Genomic DNA, 21,424 nt, shown 5'->3' with positions numbered 1-21,424 from the left:
AAAAGCCTGGGAAAATCCACATGGAATTTGTATCCATAGAGGAGTTCTCATCAAACAACTAATATTGTGCTTTTGTCAGCTCAAAGTTGGAATGGTTCCTACACATTATCACTTGATTAAAGCATACAGATAGTGAATTCCCAAAGAAAATCAGAAATCATATGAGCATTTGGTACTGTTTCATACTGTTTCATTCTGTGTTCACAAGGATACAGGTGATGAAGCCAAAGAACTACAGTTTTACTGAGACTCGATACCCATATATTAAAAACAAGAAGCAAGCAAACAAACAAAGTCAGCTCAATTCTGGCTATATCTAGTGTTATAAAGATACTTTATTTGGCCTGGATTTTATGATATAAATTGAATTAAGCCACACATACATGCAGTCCATTTTTGATTTTTAGGTGGGAATCCTTCTAACTTTCTATTGTGATAAAGAAAACCATTAGATCTTGTCAGGGCGAAGAGAAGGGAAATCACTTTTATTGAAATAAGAACAAAATGATAGTGTCAGACACCGAATCCAAGAGATAAAATATTACATCTAATAAACATGTTACATATGGGATTAGACATGGGCCCCTAGAATTACAGAACAACAGAAGTTATAGGAAAACAGTAACATTAGTATTGAAAAATAATGACTAGAGCTCCTATCATGGTTAAGAAAGCAATATCTACATTTTTATTAAAGGAACATGAACAGGAGGAAAAACCTTTATACCCTTGAATATTAGAGTTTTTGGTTTAGGCCTAAATCTGTAAATCTTGCTCCTGCCTGTTGTCTCATTAATCTAAGTAGAATTATTTCTGTGAGTGACTGGATCACTTGGTGAGATCATGATCTTAACTGATAATATACAGTCTTCAAAGGCAAAAAAAAAATAAAAATATAAATAATAATGAAGAAGCCCAGCTCTTCTGGATAGTCAACATTTCTACCTTTGAAAATATCTCCCCCTCACTGTCCGTTCAGAGGCAGGTAACCCATTTATTGCCTGGGACTAAAAGCATGTTACAAATGTACACAGGCTTCACCACAACTTGATGTGGCCAGTATTGCTTAATTAAGCATATAATCAAGCATTCATGCCTGCTCCTCCCTCTTACATCTCTCTTTATCACTTTGTAATTTTCATATCCCTGCCAACATGGGGTGAAACTACGGCATCTAAACATCCACCCCCTCTTTTGTAAGCCCAGCATTGTGGTGGTTGTTTGTGTAATCGGTGTAAAAAATTTGTAAGCATGCATAGAGGATACCTTGAGATATTACTTGAAATGCAACTTTCTTTGAGTTCAACAGAGACCTTCCACCAGTGAAAGACCACCTGTCCTGTTTTTTTGAACAAGTTGCTGGTGTAATTCCAGCAGCTCTCACTTTAAGTTGGAATGATGAATTTGTGGATGCTGAAATGGAGGGAGGTAGGTGTCTGGTTCTTAGCTCCACTCATTTTCTGATGACCTTAAGGAAAACATGTTCTGCCCAAGAGAGGGGAAAAAAAATCAACAACAACAACAAAAAACACCACCAGCAACAACAACAACAACAAAACCAACAAAAAAAACAAAACAAAACAAAACAAAACAAAACAAGCAAAAATGCCTGTGTTGTCCAGGCAGCCCTTCAGTGTGTGACTCTGAGCCTGACATTCCTGTAACTCACCTACCCATCCATCCCATGTTGCCAGGCCCTAAGCCTTTACGGGAAGGACTCAGTCAAACATGTCTGATCAGCACCAAGAAGATGGTGTCACTTGACAGCATGACAGGATATGTGGCTGTTGCCTCAGGCAGAGTAAGACAAGCCACCCGTGTTCCCAGCTGCCCGTGTACATAGCTGGGGAAAGACAGACTCCAGCTTTCTCTCCCACTGTTATCAGCACTCCCACAAAGCCAGTGGTAGCCTAAACACGATCTGCTGTGCAGACTACGCGCAAGGTGAATTTGGATTCAAACATTGCTTTGCACCTATGCTTAAAATATAAAAAAATGTAATATCCACACCTCAGTTCTCTACAAAACAATGATAACAATCCTTTATTTCTCCCACCCGTTGCCTGTAATTATCTATTTAACATTCAGAACTTTTGTCTCTTCCCACGTTTTCCAGAGCCTAGCACAATTTGAACCTGATCATAGTCAGGATCTCTGGACACTGCTCTAATGCAAATAATTCTAATGATAAGAGTAATGCCCCAAGGGTGTTACAAACCTATCCTAATATCCAAACCTGATTGTAATTTTATTTAGATTTTATATTACTGACTAAGAGCGTTTATCTTCTTGCCATGTGCGGACATGTAGTTAGTGCACATTGGTTATGGGTTTCCAAGATAATGTAATGCAAACAAATCATATATCGTCAGAGAATGAGTCAGGCCCACATTTCAACTTGATTTGATTTACCGTCACCTGTGTTGCAATGACTATTAGTCTGTTGAAATAATGAAAGAAAGGGAATAAGAACTTTTAAGGCCAGTGTGGGAAAGTACCAGTTATATAAGCATCTTTGAAATGCAGGAGGAATAAAAAAAGATGGTTAGAAGACTTAGAGAGCACTGGAAATTAAACATGTGATGCCTCCTCTGAAAAAGGACTACATTTGCCTTGAAGCCAGGGTGGACTCCCCTGATAAATCTGGTCTGAATTATTTCTTCAGATTGACTCAGGACTGGTGGACACAAGTGGAATTCCACTCATGTTGGATTCAGATTAATCTTTAGCAATACACAGTACAGAACATTGGAAAAAAACTCCAAATTCAGATCTGAACTGGTGTTTCTCAGCAGTCACCACTGAGGACTAAACTGAACACAATGTTCCAAATCCTCCTGACTAGTGGAAGGACTGATACTCTCATCTGCCTGAGGTGGTCAGGCTTTGATCCAGGCTGTAACGCTAATGAAGTATGGAAGTTTAACAACTTCCCATACAAAGCATTTTGTGAGCACAAATTAGAAAATGGTGTATTAGGTGGTTTTCCGGAATGCATAATAAATACCTATTTTCCTAATTCCCTGCTTAGCAAAAAATCTGCCTTCACCCCACCAGCCCCAGCCATGCCAGCACCCTCCCCATGTGCTGGTTTTGTGTTTTGCCGACTGAACCTGGAACTGAAAGCTGTGTCTACTGGCACTCTATTTTGCTGGGTGTTTTTGCTGTGGATACACTCTGAACTGCTGGAATACCTGCTGCTCTTGAGCACAGATAACAAGGTAATGTAAGAAAAGATTTCAAAGGAGACACACAGACATGTTGTCTCATACCTTTTCTGCTCCTCATTATTTAAAGTCTGAGAGAGAGATGTGGGGGAAAAAAGAGTTCTTCACAGGTCCCATGGGGCTGCAAAGACATCAGCTCGTGAATATTTCACAAGTGTATCTCTGTCCTGTAACATTCTTGTACAGTTACCTGCAGTTCAAAGGTAAGCACAGCAAGGGATAGTGTACATTTCATTATTGAGCCAAATGTAAGAGCTTAATTTTTGAATTTATATTATCTGTTGTTTTTTTCGGTGATTAATATCTCAGTGACAATGAGATACAGTTTAAACTTAAATATAAAATCAATCTATGATCTCAATGTGCTTCATCTTCACCACATCTGGTGAATCTCTAACCTGTCAGCTATGGTGAAAAGTGGAAGACTTTGTTTTAAACAACCTCTAAATGGCAAAAGGCAAGGCTCCTTACTCTTTTTTTCTATTTTACAATCACTGTTTCAGCACATCTGAATTGATTATGCTTGCTATGTCTTTAGCTATTGAAACAAGTCTCAAATATGCAGCCCTGTTGCAAACTGTCCTACAATTATATATTTGAAAAAAATAAATAAAATTAATGGGTCCAAGGCTGTTCAGAATATGTTTGCTCTGGTGACTGTGACTGTGCAATCTCCAAATTTTGGGAAGCCTTGCTTATTTCTGGTGACAAGAGTGTATTTTCCATCTCAATTCCCTTCTCCTTCCCTTCTGGCCCCTTGCACATCCCATAAGGATTTGCCTTCCTCCCTTCAGCTGACTCTGATTTCATCAAACTAGTTCCGATAGTGAAAAATTCAGAAGAATTAGGTCTTTGTATACTTGACCTCATGAAAAAGAAAGGAAAGCAGGAGGAACCATACACAGGAAAAGTGCAATAATGAGCAAAATGAAAAATCCAAATTGCTTTTACCCATCTTGACTAGCAAACACAGCAAAACAGCATCAGCATGCACTGGAGTGCTTTGTAAGATACATATCATTAAAGAGCCTTGTGTTTTCAGTTAGCTGATTCTGTAATAAAAATTGTTGGTACTGGCAGCATTGCATCATTGTTCTTAGCAAGAAAAAGCAATTTGGCCTATTGTTTCCAGAAACAGTTTTCTCTTATAAAAACAATATAGTTGTTTAACCTAAATATAAACACACATGATGTCAATAATTCTATATACATTACAGACTGTTACATGGTCTTTAACAACTGACAGTGCTAACAGATAAATTCTACATGGCTGGTTTTGCTCATTTATTACCAAGAGTAAAAGGCACCATGACTGCTGTTGGCTCTCTTTGCTCTCTGCAGCACTGCTCAATGCTCCCTACACACACACAATTCTGGCCTTTGGGAGGCGGAAACTTCTCTCCATAGGACTAAATGTGCTGTTGTTGAGACTTCTCCCTTCCAACCTGACTGCTGCAGCCCAGCAATTTCTGGGGGTATATAATGACTATATTCAGCATTGGAATGGACTAGGAGCCAAAAAAAAGGAACTCATTCTAATATGGGCTCATTGGCCCCGGTCAAGCTGCTCTATTGTCCTGTCTGTAGAACAGCAGTATTGATTTTTGTCACAAGGAAGACTTGAAAACGAGTTAGTTAACGTGAAAGCTGTAGAGATCACCAAGTTAGTTGTCAGCTGGAGGTCAATATCTTCCAGTTCAGCAGACTACTTGGGCTGACTGAATTTTTTTTTTTTTAATATATATAGATTGCTCATACTCAAGCACCTCAGATTTCCTTCTCATAAAGCAGCTGGATGATAAATATTACTGATGACCTCGTATGATACTCACAGCATTAGGCCAAAAGTGACTGAATGAGTTGTAGGGAATCTTCCTCCCTGGCATTACTGACTCCTGCCTGCCCTTCACACTGCCACATGGTCACCACAGGACACACAGATGATGGCAATGTCTGCGGAAGAGAGGTGACAAATTATTTAGCAGGTTGCATGAAATAAGCTCTGGAAAAACAGTGTAGCCCACAAGAGGAAAGCATACTCCTGTGTGTACAGAAGATTTATTCATTCAATTGCCTGTGAGTGAGCAGAAATTCATGAACACTTGCAGAAGGGAGCTGTACCCTGGGATGGAAAGAAGTGATATTAGGGTTAACGAATCAACTCTTGCACAAGTGCTGTGGCTCTTAGAGTCTCAGAGTTCTTTAAAATCTGGACAGACCACAATAAAATTCAGTGTAGTCTCATACTTTGCCCTGATGATGTGCCAAAGTGTGTTGTTTCTGAGCATGGATGCAGTTGCAACTCACATCTGGTTGGTTCACTGCTTGCTAGCCACTCCAGGAGACACAGCACGCCCATACCATTCAGCAGGTTGACTCTGGATGACAGGGCAGTGACAAAAGGTATATTTCTGATGGTACCTCCACATTTTAGGAAGAAAATGGAGGTCCTGAGATGAAAGGGGATCTGGCCACACCTGCACAGCTGCTGTAGTCACGTCATTAGTGAGACCACAGATAAAGAGCCAAGGTTGGATCAAAACACTCACTATACTTTGGACTGCTTTAGTACAAATTTGGAAGCTGTTCATTGTAATACAATGAAAAGAATACAGTGGGACCCTGAAGAATATTACTTATAGAGGTGAGTGAGTGCTCAGGTGCTTAGACCTCCAAGAACAAAAGCATGCTCTTCTCATAGAAGTGGTAGGATCCAGTATTAAATCACTCTAAAGTACGCTCATAAGTATCAGTCACATGGTCTGATCCCCTCCTCCTACCTCCCAGCCAACTTTTCTTTAGCAAATCATAAAATGCTGGGAAGGCATACAACCACACAAAACTTCATCTCAGTTTCTCTGTTATAAAGACAATCAGATTTTCCTTGTGATTTCTTCTTAGATTACTAAGGCAGAAATTAGCAATTAAATGAAGAATTCCTATATTGTAACTAAAACAGTCTTACTACATCCTGACTTAAATCACATGAATGTGTTTAGGGTGTGAGAGAAGTGCCTTACAACTTCTTTAAAAAATCTCATTTACATATGACATAACATCAAGGCATACTAGGAGTTAACATGACATTAATTCTATGGAAGAGATAGGAGTTGACTGTTTAATAGTTTCTGTTTAATGCTAGGCCACACAGACAAATCCTTCTGTGAATTATCTAGAGAGCTGTTAGGGAAGGATAGATATTAATTGGTATGATGCAAAGCGGGAGGGACATGTAAGAAAGGGAAAATGAAAGGGGAGTACAGAAAACCACAGATGTAACTATCTAGTTGATCTGAACATTATTTTGGACTACTCATCATTGCAAAATCTTACTTCATCATTTGAAACATGTTTGGGAGCACTATTGATTTTTTGGGAAAAGGATCATTAGTCTTTTATTATAAACTCTTGATTTATACTACTCTTGGTTCATTGGTTCCTGGGGGAGAATGTTGAATTGATTGGTTGAGCTCTAGCTTTTGGGTGGTTTTATTTTATTTATTTTTTTTACATTCTTTGCTCTTTTTTTTTCTTTTTTCTTTTTCTTTTTCTTTTCCATGTCTTGTTTGTCTGATGTGATCAATGCAGGGATTTTGAAAGCTTCTATTCAAAAGTGTCTCAATGTTTTCTAGCTTTTATTTGTACCATTTAAAGAAAAAATGTTTCTATCTACGGTCAATACTTTATTTAAGAAGTTGAGTCTCTGTCTTCCAAACATGTTTATGATTGGCCAGATCCTAACCTCTGCAAAGGAGTAACTCCATGTTTAAAACAATGTAAATGTGTCCTGATTACCTAATTGCAGAAAGGATTCGACACAGTGTCAGCAATTTAGGTCAGACCAGAGCCTCAGCGTCATGCAATTTATCTTCCCTCTTTAGAGAACTGTTAAAAAGTAATAATAATAATTTAAAAAAAATGATATTTTATCCAAAGCAATTCTGAATATGATAGAAATACAAAAGAACTTACTTTTGCTGGTAGCATATTTTTCACCCCCAACATAAATTCTCCCTTTAAGATTGTTAACAACTGTTCTAAGTAGGGAAGAAAAGTCCATCCCCCATTGGAGAATCTTACTACCCTGTACTTTATAAACATGAATAAATTTATATCACTGCTTAAAAAAGGCAGAGGTCGTTGAGTAAGGATGGCCAAAAGTATGACATGTCAGCAGGCTTAATAACGGAGTTGTGTTCCATTCAGGGATCACAGAGATCAGTAGCTACAAATACACGACAGCGGAAAACTGTCAGAAGTTCAGCTCTTGAATTGCTTCAGAGTAAAGATGATGAGTGCTAGTGTAGTAAAATGCCTTGCAATAAGCACCAGACCACTGGTCCTTATGATTGCAGGACTATAGTGTACAAGCTATTCCAGGAGTTTAGTTCCTCTTTTAGTTCCCATTTTTAATCCAAACAGACTAGGGAAAGGAGGGGGGAGAAACATGTCTCACCAAAAATACCATAAACAAATCATGCAGAATAATGATGTAGGCTCTTCTCAGATGCATCACCCTGCTTCCTTTGATTCTGATAGTCCCATTAGTAATGTTGCCATTGCTGTGTGATTTATTTAGGGGCATTGTGTTTGCAATTCAGCTGTGTGGCACGCAGCTTACTATGATCTATACTAAGCGATACGGTTGAGTACATCTGAATAGTGTAACCCTATGGAATCTGGAGGCAATGTGTTGTAACTTACATATCTTCTTCTGGAAAATAATTATTAAAACCTGACTTAATTTTTACCTGATGTTTCACCTATTCAAATGAGACATTAAAAAAGGGGGGGGGGGGGGGGGGGGGGGGGGGGGGGATTTTCAGCTGCTGGCTTCTTAGAAAAGATCAACAGTTTCTGTAATTAATATGGAAGAAACAATTTAAAATAATGAAACACCTATAATATGTTTGAAGAAAGCAGCTTGTTGCTATAATTAGAACTAGAATCAAATTGTTCTGATGGCAAACACCATTTATTGAACTTCACAAGTGGAGCAGCTTCTGCAAGCAAACAACACAAGTGGGAAAATATCAGAAAAAAGTAGATGACATGGAAGAATGAGGCTGATGGGAAAATCCTACAACTGAACTTCCTGAGGCTCCTCCTCTAAAAGTACAACATACTCTGAGCGTGCCCACGTTCACGGCAGAGTACGTGGAGCTATGACCAAGTCCTGACAATAGTCACAGATTTCATGTGGTGACATGTGAACAACGGACTTCTCAGGAGATTGTATTATGTCCTTTCCACAGCAGTACTGGTACACAAGGTGAAAATTCATCTCCTATTCCTCTGTGTCATTTGCTTATTGTTTCAGTCTGCCCTGGAGAACTATGACAACTGGCCTGCCCTCCCAGCTAATGCTTCTCCCAACAATTTTTCTTGTGTGCCTTTGCGAACACCAGCTGTTTACCATGTGAAAGCCTCATGTGAGAATCTGCATGTTGGTGCAAATTTGGCTTTCTGCTTCTGGTGGATTAGAGCTGTTGATTGGTGATTTCTCAAATCTTTCTTTCAATGATGAAGCCTGAAAATGCCTGCAGGACCTTGGGGCTTTGGTCTAGTTTGTTTTTCCCTGAGCTTTACTTTCTGTGCTGCGTCACTTTGTAAAAGATACAAAAGAGAGAAGCGTGACTCCTCCACTCTTCTGATCTACAAACTCTCTGCTTCTTTTGCCAATGAATCCATATTTCACTGGTTAAGAAACAGATGAACACAGAGGTGCAATAGAATTTGGCCTGTGCCCCCTGACTGAGCTGTGTTGCCATTTGAGGAATTACTGCACTAAAATGAACTGTTCAACAATTGCTGGGGAGCAAAACACACAAAAGAAAACAAAATATGTTGATATTGTTTCATTGGTTTGGTTTCTGCTAATTAAGAACAAAAATCCTTGTCTGAGACTGATAATGGAGCTCTTAGTGTTTAGTGGTAGAGCATAACCACCCGTATTGCTACTGGGATGCAGGGCAACTTCTCCCACCTCTCATGACATGGGAGACAGTGCAAGCAGGGTGAAAGACCTCAGTCCCTTATCCTTGTCCTCCTCCTTCAAATAAACATGCACTGGTAGGGTAGGTCTAATCCTTAGTAGGGTTGGAATATGTAGAGAACCATGGAAAATATTCCTCTTTAACCACCCCTGAAAATATGCTTCATTATATTGTACTGAAGGCTTGGCTGAAGGGAATTGCTTCATTGCAAATTTCGAGTAACAGAAGGATTTCATTTATTAATTTTTTCATGTGTTTTAAAAATAGTTTTTAGCATAATGTCTACTTTGGGCTAGAACATTGCAACCAATAGAGAGTGTTCATTATTGGTAAGCATTTGCTTGTATTAACAACAGCATATGTGTACTAATACTATAGAAGATAAATACCTGCTTTGGTTTTAGCAGATTAGTTTTCTAAGGCATTTTCTTTTTTTAACCACACTTTCTACACACATCTTAGGATCTTCAACAGATTTTTGTATTGCTAAAAGGTTTAGAACATGTCATTTTTAATGAAATTTTTGCATATTGTTATACTTTCATTGTAAGTTTCATTTTTTCCTTGGGCACTTTGGCAACTGATATAGTGGGATCCTGTTCAAAAAGAAGCAGCAGCATTCCTAGAATTCCATCTTGTTGGGTGATACTGTTGCTGAATCTGAAAGACACAAGTGAAAACTGAAAACCCAGCATCCGTGAGAAAGAGCAAAGTTCTTAAACCATCGGGCAGAGCAAGCATATTGGAAAACAAACCAAACAGGTAGAAACTTCATATTTGAAACATCTTTCCAGCTTCTTAGAGTGCAGAATTGTTGCATGATTATAATTGATGATATGATAAACTTGTCAGACTTCCCCTGTTTATCTTTTGCACTAAACTATTCGTGATGTGAGGTGGTAACAGTAGCTGAATTCCTCCTACTCCAGCCAGATATTTACTTGCTAAATGGCCCTTGTCATCATGGTATCTGAATGCCTCTCACACACTAATGGATTGTATCCATAAGCTCTCCGGTGAGAGCAGGGGAATATTAGCCCGATTTCTACAAATGGGAAAAAAAGGTAGAAGTGATACTCTATTCTCTGAGTGTATCTCAAAGGAATAACAGAAACTTCTTGAATTAGACTTCACACCTAGACAGTAACTCAGAAGGGAGCGCTGTCACAACCATAGCTTTAAGGGACAAATAGCCCTCATTGTGCATAGGGTAGAAATGACTTTCCTGAGGTTATACTGAAAACCTGTGATTGAAGACGGAATAGAACCAAGGTCCCTTGAGTATTGTATTCAGCGAGGTTATGTTTCCAACTATAATTTCTATGTAACAGTTATTTAGTTAATAACATGAAGTGATTTTTTTTTTCCTGATGTTTTTTATCGTTAAGTGCATTTTATGCTCCAGGTTCACTGTAGCTCAAGAAAGTCTAACATATATTTATAAATCCAAACAATATATAATGATCCTGGAGACAGTATTGCTGTCCATGATGTATGAAGCAGAAAAAAACAGTTTGATTTTCATAAGCTCTAATGACCCTCCTGGGCAGTTGGAAATGTACATTGTTTGAGATAATCAGACAAACTGATTCCATTATAAAAAGACGTATTGTTTTTATTTTATGTTTTCACAAGCATTTTGTCTAATTATTGCTGACATTTCCAACCATATTGTGAAGTTTTTCAGGGGGAAAAGATGAAGTTTATCTCCATTAAAACTGGAAGCAAACTGATGCTAACTGTTTTTATAAACTGAAAACACTAAAATAAAATGAAATGCATTAGAGCAATTAGGAAGAATTATAGCAAAGTCTGTCTCGCCTATATTTTCTTTGTGAAAAAGAAAAAAAAAGATATAACAAAGATTATCTTTCTACAGTATGAGTCTGTTCTAAAAAAACACCCAGAATGTTTTTCATTAAGCTGTTTAGCAAAGGAAATCTGTTATTGTTTAACCCTTCCATACTCCAAGGTGCTGAAACATGTTTAAATGCTGAGATACGAATGCAGACAAATGATATGCAATCACTTAGGATTCAATTACTCTTCATGTTCCTAGTTATTTTTATAGAAATAGATATAAACTTCTTCTTGCGCTAAAATACCATACAGCATTTATCAGAACTGAAGGACAGTGCTTTGTTTAGTGGGAGTAGCTTGAACTCAGTGGTGTGAGATTTTCCAAGTTGCATGCCAATATCCTTTTCTGAAGTGACAGATGATTCAGTCATTGTTACTGGCTGACCAGCATATTATTGGTTAATCCCACAGAGTTTGTAAATCATGTTGAAAGCTTGATCGCAGTGCTATTATTGCGGGGAAGAACACTGTTAGTCATTTGTATCACTTGGAATTCAGTTTTAACTAAAAACAGACATGAGGTTTTTTTCCTTTATGGTAGGAAGTTGCAAGTCTAACACCTGGTTAAAAACAAGGGTGATTCCACATATCTGGCCACATCCTGCCATATAGAAATCATCATGAACCAAAATGGGGTCCTGCTCCAGGCATAGCTGCAGCAACGATCAGGTGGGGATGCCAATGGAGCAGTCATACCCCACAACCAGAGAACCCTCACTTTCCCTCTGATGCCAGCGGGTGAGGTGCAACCCTTCCACCATACCAGTCTCTACTGGTGTTGGGAAAAGTGTTGCTGTCACTAACTTCAAAAGGAGTTAGTTAGTTCTGATATTCTGTCTTCAAAATTAATAAGTACATTCTTATACAGTAACTGCAGGCTGACTACTTCTGAAGTTGTCATTGTCTATCAAGTTATGTCCTGTTTGTTTAGACAGTCTGGTCCCTGATCCTCCTTGGAGAGCAGATCTTCTTAGGAAAGCATGCTTAATCCTAGTAAGATTTTTCCCTAGGTTTTCTACTGCTTTTCTAGGAGAAAATTTACTAGAATTAATATAAGTGCAATGCACTTATAATGCCTGCTCAAAAATAAGGTCTGCCATTCTGACTGGAGTAAAACAGATATTTATCTGTTGGAACTAATCACTGTTCTTGATATTAGCTATTAGACTGCTTTTGCTGTTACATCTCCTTCAAAGAAAAGCCTGCTAATCTCATTTATCCAAAATATTTTGCAGGTCAAATGCAGCTATTGAAAGGGGACATAAACTGGGTGTCTCTAGAGCTTTGCCATATACCTATAAATCTTGTGAAACTTCTATACATCTGGGTTGCACAGGACACACCAGACTGAGAGCTAACACAGCTAAAAGATGTTAATGCAGTCAGACTAAAAATATATATATATTTTAAAATAAAAATCTAGATTTTGTTTGTTTGCTCTACATAAAAAAGCTGGCTGAGGTCTATTTTTCTATAAGGAAAAATGGAAACAAAATAGTGTAATTTTAATTATGCTCATTAATCTTGGCATCTTCCCAAGTTATCTCAGAGACTTTTAACAACTGTATATCCAGGTCTTGGACGGTCTGTCGGGTTCCTCTATGTTGGGGGGGGGGGATGATTGTAGATGACAATTCCTTTATAAGTCATGATAGATAATTTCTCACAACATATAATTTTGGTTGGGAGCACTTCAAGTTGAAATGTTTTCATTATGAGATATCTAAATGATTTAATTTTATCATTTCTGAATAGAAATTAAGGAAAAAGATATTCCTCAAAATGTTTGACATTTCAAATTTATTTTATTGATTTGTGAAAAAAAAAAAAAAAAGCAGATGCAAGAACACTGCCTTATTATTTGGAAGGGACATTGAATTTTTTGATCATCTGAATAGTGAAAAACTGAAAACTGGTCCTGATTACTGAGACAGTTACTGATTTTTTCCTCAATCCTACCAGAATTATATTAAAAAGAAACCCCAGAGTTGGGAAGGAAAAGTAGTAGAATGTAAAATTACAATAGCAGAAGGCTAATATTTTGTTCCATGTTTTTGTTTTCTGCCTCAGGAAACATACTGTGTCTGAAGCATAGTTTAAAAAAAATAAAAATTGTTTCTTTGAAGACAGCAGACAACACAATTTTAGTAAATATAATATTTATAGGACCTGGCAATTAATTTACAAAAATTTTACATTAAAAATGTATGTTGATGATTTTAGTCTTTAGGGACGACAATTGTCTCCTCAGTCATGTTTTCATACACTAAAGGCAATTATTGTTGCTTCTAGCTGTAATAAAAAAATAACTGAAACAGATAGAAGTGTCTTGGTAGAAATTGAGCTGAAACTCCCACTGTGGAAATAATCAGAAAATTAAAAGCTCTGCAATCTTGCAAATAACATTGCAACTTAATATTATTGGAACATAACATTATTATCTCTTTTTATAGGGAAAACAAACATAAATATATTTTCAAACAACACTGATGTTATGGTTTCACGTTACTGGCTAACAGAAAAGAAAAAAAATGAGAAAAACAATAACTTTTTAGAGTTGCATATCAAACAATCAACTGGAAATTAGAGAAAAATGATCAACAGTAGCAGAATTATATTTCTGCCTCTGTTAGGTCAGCATCTTCTCTACTAACCTCAGTCTCCACGACACCTATGAGACATGGCCCATCTGCCACCTGATGGGCTCTAAACTAAACGTTATTCATGTTTGGTTCACTTACTCTCTTATTAGCTACTATTAGCTTCACAATCTGAACAGGACAGTTGAAAACTCAAAGCAAGGAAGGTGCCAAATAATTTTTTTAGACTTATTTTTCTTTAGTGTTTTGTCTTAATTTAATAAGTAGTGTACCTGTTTTTTGTTTTTTGTTTTTGTTTTTTTCCTCCTAATGATTATATTGTATGGCTGATGAGCAGCACTCTATAACTCAGTCTCAAATAAAGAGAAACTAACATCACCAAAAATTTTTTCTTACTTAAGTGTAAATCTACTTTTGGGTCTATTTCTCCCCCATTTCTCCTAGAAATAGACCTCTAAAATACCTCACCAGCCATAGTGGACAGACTACTGATCTCCTGGCTGTGTGAAAGAGGAAAGTCACACAGCACAATGAATTCTCTGGATCTCCATTACTGCTGTATTTAGTAATTGCTCAAAATCCAGAAGGAAGTTGCATCCCCTTTATGATGGTGCCACACAATAAATTTGAGATTTGGGCCCAAAAGAAAAAATACGGAGGTTGTGACATTTGTTGGTGCAGCTAGCTTACAAGTTAATGCAGAGCGAATATTTAATTATGTGCCACTCTAGAGATTATTGGTAAATGTCATGGGTCATTTTTTTCACCTGTGTCCCAATCTGGAGAATGGTTTTAAAACAAACCATAACTCTCCTTCCTGTCAAACATGTACAGACTTTAGGAGCAGAATCATGTAAGAAAGTGTGGGAGGTGATAGGAACTGAACTGAAATTACACCTGGACAAAGTCAGACATTTTCCTTTTGTATTTCATTTATCTTGCACTAGAAGCATCTCATGGTCCACACAGTTTTTTTCAAAGGATAATCCAAAGGTGTGAATGACCCTATATGTCCAAAGTATTCTTTGAGACCTCACTGATTAAAAGGACCATGCCATATTTTTGGCTTTACCTTCTTTAAACAAAATACCTGGAAGCATACAGATGCACTCCCACAAGAAGACATGCACACATAAATATGCACACATTTTATTATTATTATTATTATTGTATTTTATTTTAATGAATCCTACCAAAAAAAAACCATGACAGTGGTTAGATAAGAGTATGAAAGGAAGAATAAGCCAGGTGGAAAAAATGTTAAATTACATCACTTAGAGCTACCTCAAGGTGCTTAGACCTTGTATTTTGGTAACAGCAGAGCAGGAGATGATCCCATGATAGAGTCATAGTGTCTTAAAAAGTTACCTTCCATCAGCTGGAAGTTACCTGCCTTCAGATGAAACAGTAGCTGACTGCACACATGCTTTTATTTCACATTTTATGCTGGCTAGGTTTGTTCTGCTGCTGGGAGGGAAAGGGTGCCCACATCGCTGTTTTATCTCAGCTTACAGGGGTGTAACATCTAGTGCAAGAGTAGTAATTGCTAACTTGATTATTACTGATCATAAGCACATTTTCCAAGAATTAGATCAAAATCCCTCTTACAGTAATGTTCACTGTATTTTCTCCCTAGAGGAACATCCTCATTGAAATATTTTTGGGGGAAATCAAGGAAAATTGCCTACTTTTACTGGCTTTAATTTTGAAAACACTGAATTACTGAAAATTTCTAATGCTCAAGGAGGTTTCTTTCATGAGGAGAGTTTAAATAAATAATCAGCAGTGTTAAATCTAAACCTACCACTTCTGGAGCAGAAAGACCTGGATTTGAGAGGAATGTAAGAATGCAGGTGAAAGAAAAGGTGCAGATGGGGTGCTGCTAATAGAGTGTGGACAGAGTGAGAAAAAATAAATCAGGTGCAAGTAGTGAATGACAAAAATATAATGCTGTCACCTTTGTCTGGACATCAACATTTTTTGAAGGATGTTGAAACCTACTCACAACGCAAAGTAAGTTTGGGAATGGAAAGGAGTATCTTCTGTTCCAGGTTTAATTTCCCAATAACTGGCAATACCTACAGGCATTGCTATCTAATATCTGACAGCATCTAGCATCTAAATATGATAGATAAGAGCCTGGCAGACAGGCAGGGGACTCCCTCCCTCTGTTTATTCATGTGAAATTGGGAGGAGAGAAAAACCTCCACAGGATTTCTGACCCCCTCCTTCAGCTCCACCCCTGTCAAAAGCTGAAACTAATGAGCTGGAAATAGGAAATGTGCAAAATAACTGACACTTCCCTATCTGAACTGCATTCCTTAGGAGTTTTTTTTTTTATTTATTTTTTTATTACTAGATAAATGCTTTGACATGTGTATTTATGTGAAGTCTGAATGTGATTTAGATACCAACTACCTGCTGAGCTAAGAATATTTGCTTCCTACTTAAACCAATATGTTTATTTAAAGGATCTTTAAGTTTTAAAATGCCCTTGGCTTCCAGCTCTGTAAATGGGTAACCTTTGTATGTGGAATGCATTGTGCACTCCATTTGTTATTAATATAAAGTAATATTTTCCTTTCGCTCTGCTCCATTCTTTTCTTTAGGAGCCCTTTTACTGTAGCAGACTTGTGAAAAATGTGCATATGCATGTATGGAAGAGGACAGAAAAGGCTGATTCTCAGAGCTTCTGCTTAAAGATGATGTCCACCAATCTTGCTTAAATAGCAAACAAAGGGTCTTTGTTGCTCTTGCAGAGAATTATTTTGAGAGGTAGGACATTTCTTTTGTTCTGTGTTTTTGTGCACAGCACAATAGGGCTAGAAGTTGTGGATGCTGCTTTGATGTAAAGAATAAATGGCAATGTACAGACCAAATGAGTTAATTCACTATTTTTATTAAGAAAGGTTTCATAACACTTGTACTTTCATGGGTGAATTCCTTGAATCTCTGCTCCTTGGTTATTCATGTTTAACGCAAGTTTCACTTTGCTCAACTAAGGTTCTCTTTAAATTCAAAGGAAAATTTGAGTAAGAATATACAGGTTTGCAAACAATTGCAAAAATTCTTTATTTTTACATTGAAAACCAAAGTACTATTTTCAAGTCTTCTGATCAGGAAATATTTGGAAAGCAGCCAGCAGTTAGAAAGCATGGTCATGATTTGAAATTTCCAGCCAAAATCAGGACACCTCTTTCATGAAAATTCATTTTGTAAGTAAAACCATCAATATAATGCAGGCTAATCCTTTCTAGAATGAAGTCCTCTGAATGTAGATGCATATAACAGGATATTTGGGTTCCTGTCAACAACACCACTGACACATGTGTTCTAAGGCTTTCACTTAATGTATAGAAGAGGCCAGCAATCTGCAATGCAAAGTTTTGAAGGCAATTACTCTTTCTTTTTAATTTGAGCCCACATTCAATTAAGTGGAGCAGAATTGCTCACATCCTTTCAGCCAATTAGTCACAGGCTTAAGTTTTTGTTTTGTTTGTGCTTCTTCCCCTCCCCTCCCTGCCATCCCCCTCCTCCCCCCAAGAAATATTCCCGCCTTGGATTCCCTAATGAACATAACCAAAACTGTCAAAACAAGTTTCTGGGTGTTAAGGTTTCAGACAGCAAGCTCTAAGCATCAGATCCACAGCAAAGCAGGTGCACCCTTTGGAAAACATGAAGCATTTGGGGTTGGGATCTGTCCTTGTGGGTGAACCACACCATAGCCTTGGGGTGACAGAAAGTGGCATAGCAGCGAGCGGGATCTTTGTGCAAGAGACACAGCAGTATTCACAGCTGAGCTGAATCAGATTGAAAAGGAACTGTCAAGTGTTGTGTGTGCCATAATTAACCTTTTTCAGGTTTCCTTCCCATCTTTTAACCAAGCTTCCTTGCGGGCTATTATGCCCTAAAGCCCATAATGATATAAAGCTGTGATGATGGAGCACTGACCTCTCCACTCTGCTCAGATCTGACCCATAATATTTTGAGTAGTGGAGATCTGAGCATTTGCTAATATTTTCATACCTTTGTGAGAAGGAAAAAAAGAAAACCCTCTTGACTTGTCTGTTGCATATTTCCACAACAATGAATGTTAAAAGTTATTTATTGGGCTGGGGGTGGAGTTCTAGGGCTCATTTTTAATATAATGGTTAGTATAATAATTCCTTGAAACTGTTCCCCTGTGGTGAAATAATTAAAAGTAACTGAAAAAAGCTGCAAGTGCAACTTCTGAGTGAAGGATTATTTTAAAGTATTCCTCTCCTTGTGATAGCTTCAAATATTTGTATAATAGAATTTGTTGCCCTGTCTGGATTTATAAATTATAAACACAGCTATAGCAGTATCCCTGAAAAACAGCCCTAAGGCTTTATGTACTGAGTCCACACAAACAGCATGATGTTGAGCAGGACATTAGTAAGAGATACTCATTCCAAAGCAAATATTTCACTGGTATCTGAATTCATAAAGTGATTTAAAAGATTATTTGCAATGATTTTATATGGAGGGACAAAAAAAAAAAAAAAGGAGGGAGTCAATTTTAATTTTTTTTTAGCTTAAGTGAAATGGTAAGGTCGTTATGCACACATGTGATTGTAAGCCACTAATTCCAATGAGACAAATCACACTCTTAAAGTTAGCACAAGGGTCTTGCTGAATTGGACCTAGAAAGCTCAAACACTTGTAAAACTTAGGGTCTGGCCAAAAAGAACAATGTAGAAAAGGTCTTTCAAAGTGAACAGAAATGCTAATCTGTCCATGGGGGTTGTTTATAATGTAATAGTTAATAATAGTTGATTTAAAATCAGCATTTGCCATTATAGTTTAGAAACTCACACAGACTGTTTGTCAAAGCCATTACCGCAGTTCTATAATAACACCCTATCAGTTTTGTAACAAGTCCAGTCTCTTAAGTCTTTTCTGTAAGGCTGGTTCAGAAAAACACTGCAGTAATCACATCACTTCACTTTTTAAATCCCGTCCCTGACTCCTTTTGCTGCTACATCAAATAAAACCAGTTTTAACACTGAGCTCGAGCAAACACTGAACTTCACATATGTGAGCCATCACACACTTAGGGCTGTTCACATCCCCACGGTTTTGTGAGTCTGGGGTGCCAGCTGTTCATTAGCTCCTGACCTCACTTCATGGCTCACCCAGAACTTTCCCAGCCTTTTTTGGTTCCTTGTGTGCAGACTGTCCACCTAGCTTTAGACGGGAAAATGACTGTTATAAAATTCTTCCTTTGAACCCACTCCTAGAATGATCCCTGCATGAAACTGGTAGCTAATAATGCCTAAATAAACGGCCAGGAGCAATTCTGAGGTGAAGCCTCAGTTCCACTTAATTTACCAGGGAATCTACACCACTGTCACAAAGATTTTCCTCTAGATCATATTGTTTTGTGTATGTGTATTTTAATTCTTTTAATTCTTTTAATGTGTCACCCTCCCCGCCCCCCCCCCCCCCCCCCCCCCCCTTCTTTTCAGCCATGCATTCAGCATGGCTGAAACTGACTGTATTAGGTCTTTTCATGTCTTCCCCTTTCCCTGACGGATTTAATCATAAATAGCTCTTTCAGAAAATATTTTCCCTAAGAAATGCACATGTCTGAGGATAACTTTGTGGCTTTTGATAAAGGGACATTGCTGTGAGCCGTAAATGCTTCATGAAATCAGGAGGGCTGACAGCAAAGTCCTTTGTTTTATAGCAAATATCTAAGACCACATAACTGATATATGGCTGGCTTCACATATGGCTGTCTTTCTTGCCAAGTCTACTGGAAGACAAGAAGACTGATCCAAGAGTTATTTTTTGCATGTGCTTGGAAGTCCTGATTGCAGATTCCTCCTACAGTAGGGGGACACTATTTCAGTATCAGTTTTATTGCACCATGCTGAGATTTTACATCTTTAACCCTATGTGCTGCGGCTGGCTTTGAAACAGGATTTGAATAGTAAAAAAAAAAAAAAAAAAAAAAAGCCAAATAGAACAGCTAAAAGTATTTATCTTGCACTTACTGTTTGAGGCAAAACTTCCATTTATTAAAAAGGGATTGGGATTCCACTGCAGTCCCTCCAGGGAAGTAAAAACCAACAATGTAGACTGATAATACTCAACCTTCTGTGCTTTGCCTTCCCCCTTGACCCCATGAGCGCGCCTTCTGGATCCATCCACTAGTGAAACACTAGGTGATGGGAAAGATCTGTTGGACACTAATTCCCATTGACAGCTCCCATTCTGCATGTGGGAGGCTGCTTCCATTGTTCTAAGAAGCACTTCTCTGTATTATCCACACTGTGATAACTGTTCACTGCTTCTTCATGTCTGGACTGCACAATGATAATTTGGGAAACAAAGCAGTTCTGTCATTTTTTTTCCTCCTGACTTTTGTTTTCATTTTCATTTTTGTTTTACTGCACCTGCATTGCTGAGTGAGGTTTGTTAATGTAATCTTGGTAGCAATTGCTTTGAGACTGTCATGCCAAAGTGTGAGGTGTGAGAAAGAAAAAGAAAGATCTGTGAGCCAACAAATAACACAGAACTGTAAAAGAAAAAAAAAAAAAAACAACAAATAATTCCAAAGAATAATAACTTATTTCTTACTTTTGGATTCAAAAGGAGAGTTTGATGCATTTTCATCCTTTTGTCTTTATCGTTGTATTAATACGGGACAGATCTGGAAAGACTTGATCAGGTTTTTCAAGATTTTTTCTTGGATTGGTGAAGACCTCACTGATGTGAGCTCCTCAGACATTCAAATATCCTACACGGGTCCAGTATTCCTAAAATGCTGAGCACCCTTCCTGGGGCCTGTGTATTAGAACAATTACCCAGACAAATATACAAAATAGCCCTTGTTGCCTCCTTTCACTGATAGAAAAGTGAGATTTATCTTACATCATATAGGGATCCTTCTAGTTCCAAGAAGCCATCTACTCTAGTACTTGTTCACTGTTGTGCTGAATGAACTGTCACATTGCAACTTTGACCATTTCACAGGGTTTCCCTGCTATTGGTTTTGTTCTGATTGCAGGGTAAGAAAGCCCTAAGAAACACATGAACATTAAGAACAATGTTTGTCTGCCCATCTGGGGAGTGAAAGCATCAAAACCTTTTATGACCACATATGTCATACATGTTTAAAGGCACACATCATTCAGGTTTCTGCGTTCATAAACAGCACTGTGCCAGAGACGGGGCTCTTATAGCGTAACCTAACAACTTCATGCAACTCGTGCAAAAGGCCACAATGTCAGCAGCAGAGCTGGATGCAGAAGTCCAGAGTCCAAAATGTCTTTTATCAAATTTAACCTAGGGTAAGCACAGAACTGTAAATGAAAAGAGAGATTTATTTTATTCTTTTTAATGGAGAAATATATAAAAGGAAATAAGCACACACAGAAGAAGAAATGGAGAGATAGTGAGGCTGACACTAACTGCTATCACATGCAAACAGGAGCAGCAGGAAACACAGAAGACACTTAATGTCAACTGCTGTGGAAAAAGAAAACTACAGCCACTTTTGAAGAGGAGGACGTACGCTATACTTGGCAACTGCTGTGAGAATTGCTAATATGTGTAGCTGGCTGAGACGAGAATGAACCATCTTGTTGGCACCTTTTCTGTCAGGAAAGGCAAAAGAAGCCAATATAAAATGGATTATGAGGACTTAAATTGAAAAAAAAAATATCAACAACCCAACCTCTTTAAAAAATGCAGAAACAATAATTCTGAGGCA

At 37.8% G+C, this 21,424-nt stretch overlaps 1 long non-coding RNA gene across 1 annotated transcript in view; it reads right to left on the bottom strand.

Annotated features, from left to right (window-relative positions):
• Positions 1-21,424, bottom strand: part of LOC136790984 (uncharacterized) — a 48,505-nt gene continuing 27,081 nt past the window's right edge. The window contains exons 3-4 of the long non-coding RNA XR_010831995.1: positions 5,060-5,180; positions 1-1,485 (exon numbers count right to left, since the gene is read on the bottom strand). This is a non-coding gene — a long non-coding RNA (uncharacterized lncRNA). The remainder of the gene's footprint in view (positions 1,486-5,059; positions 5,181-21,424) is intronic.

Source organism: Anser cygnoides, chromosome 5, assembly GCF_040182565.1.
Source record: "Anser cygnoides isolate HZ-2024a breed goose chromosome 5, Taihu_goose_T2T_genome, whole genome shotgun sequence".
Taxonomy (NCBI): Eukaryota; Metazoa; Chordata; class Aves; order Anseriformes; family Anatidae; genus Anser; species Anser cygnoides.
This window is presented reverse-complemented; position numbering and strand designations above follow the sequence as displayed.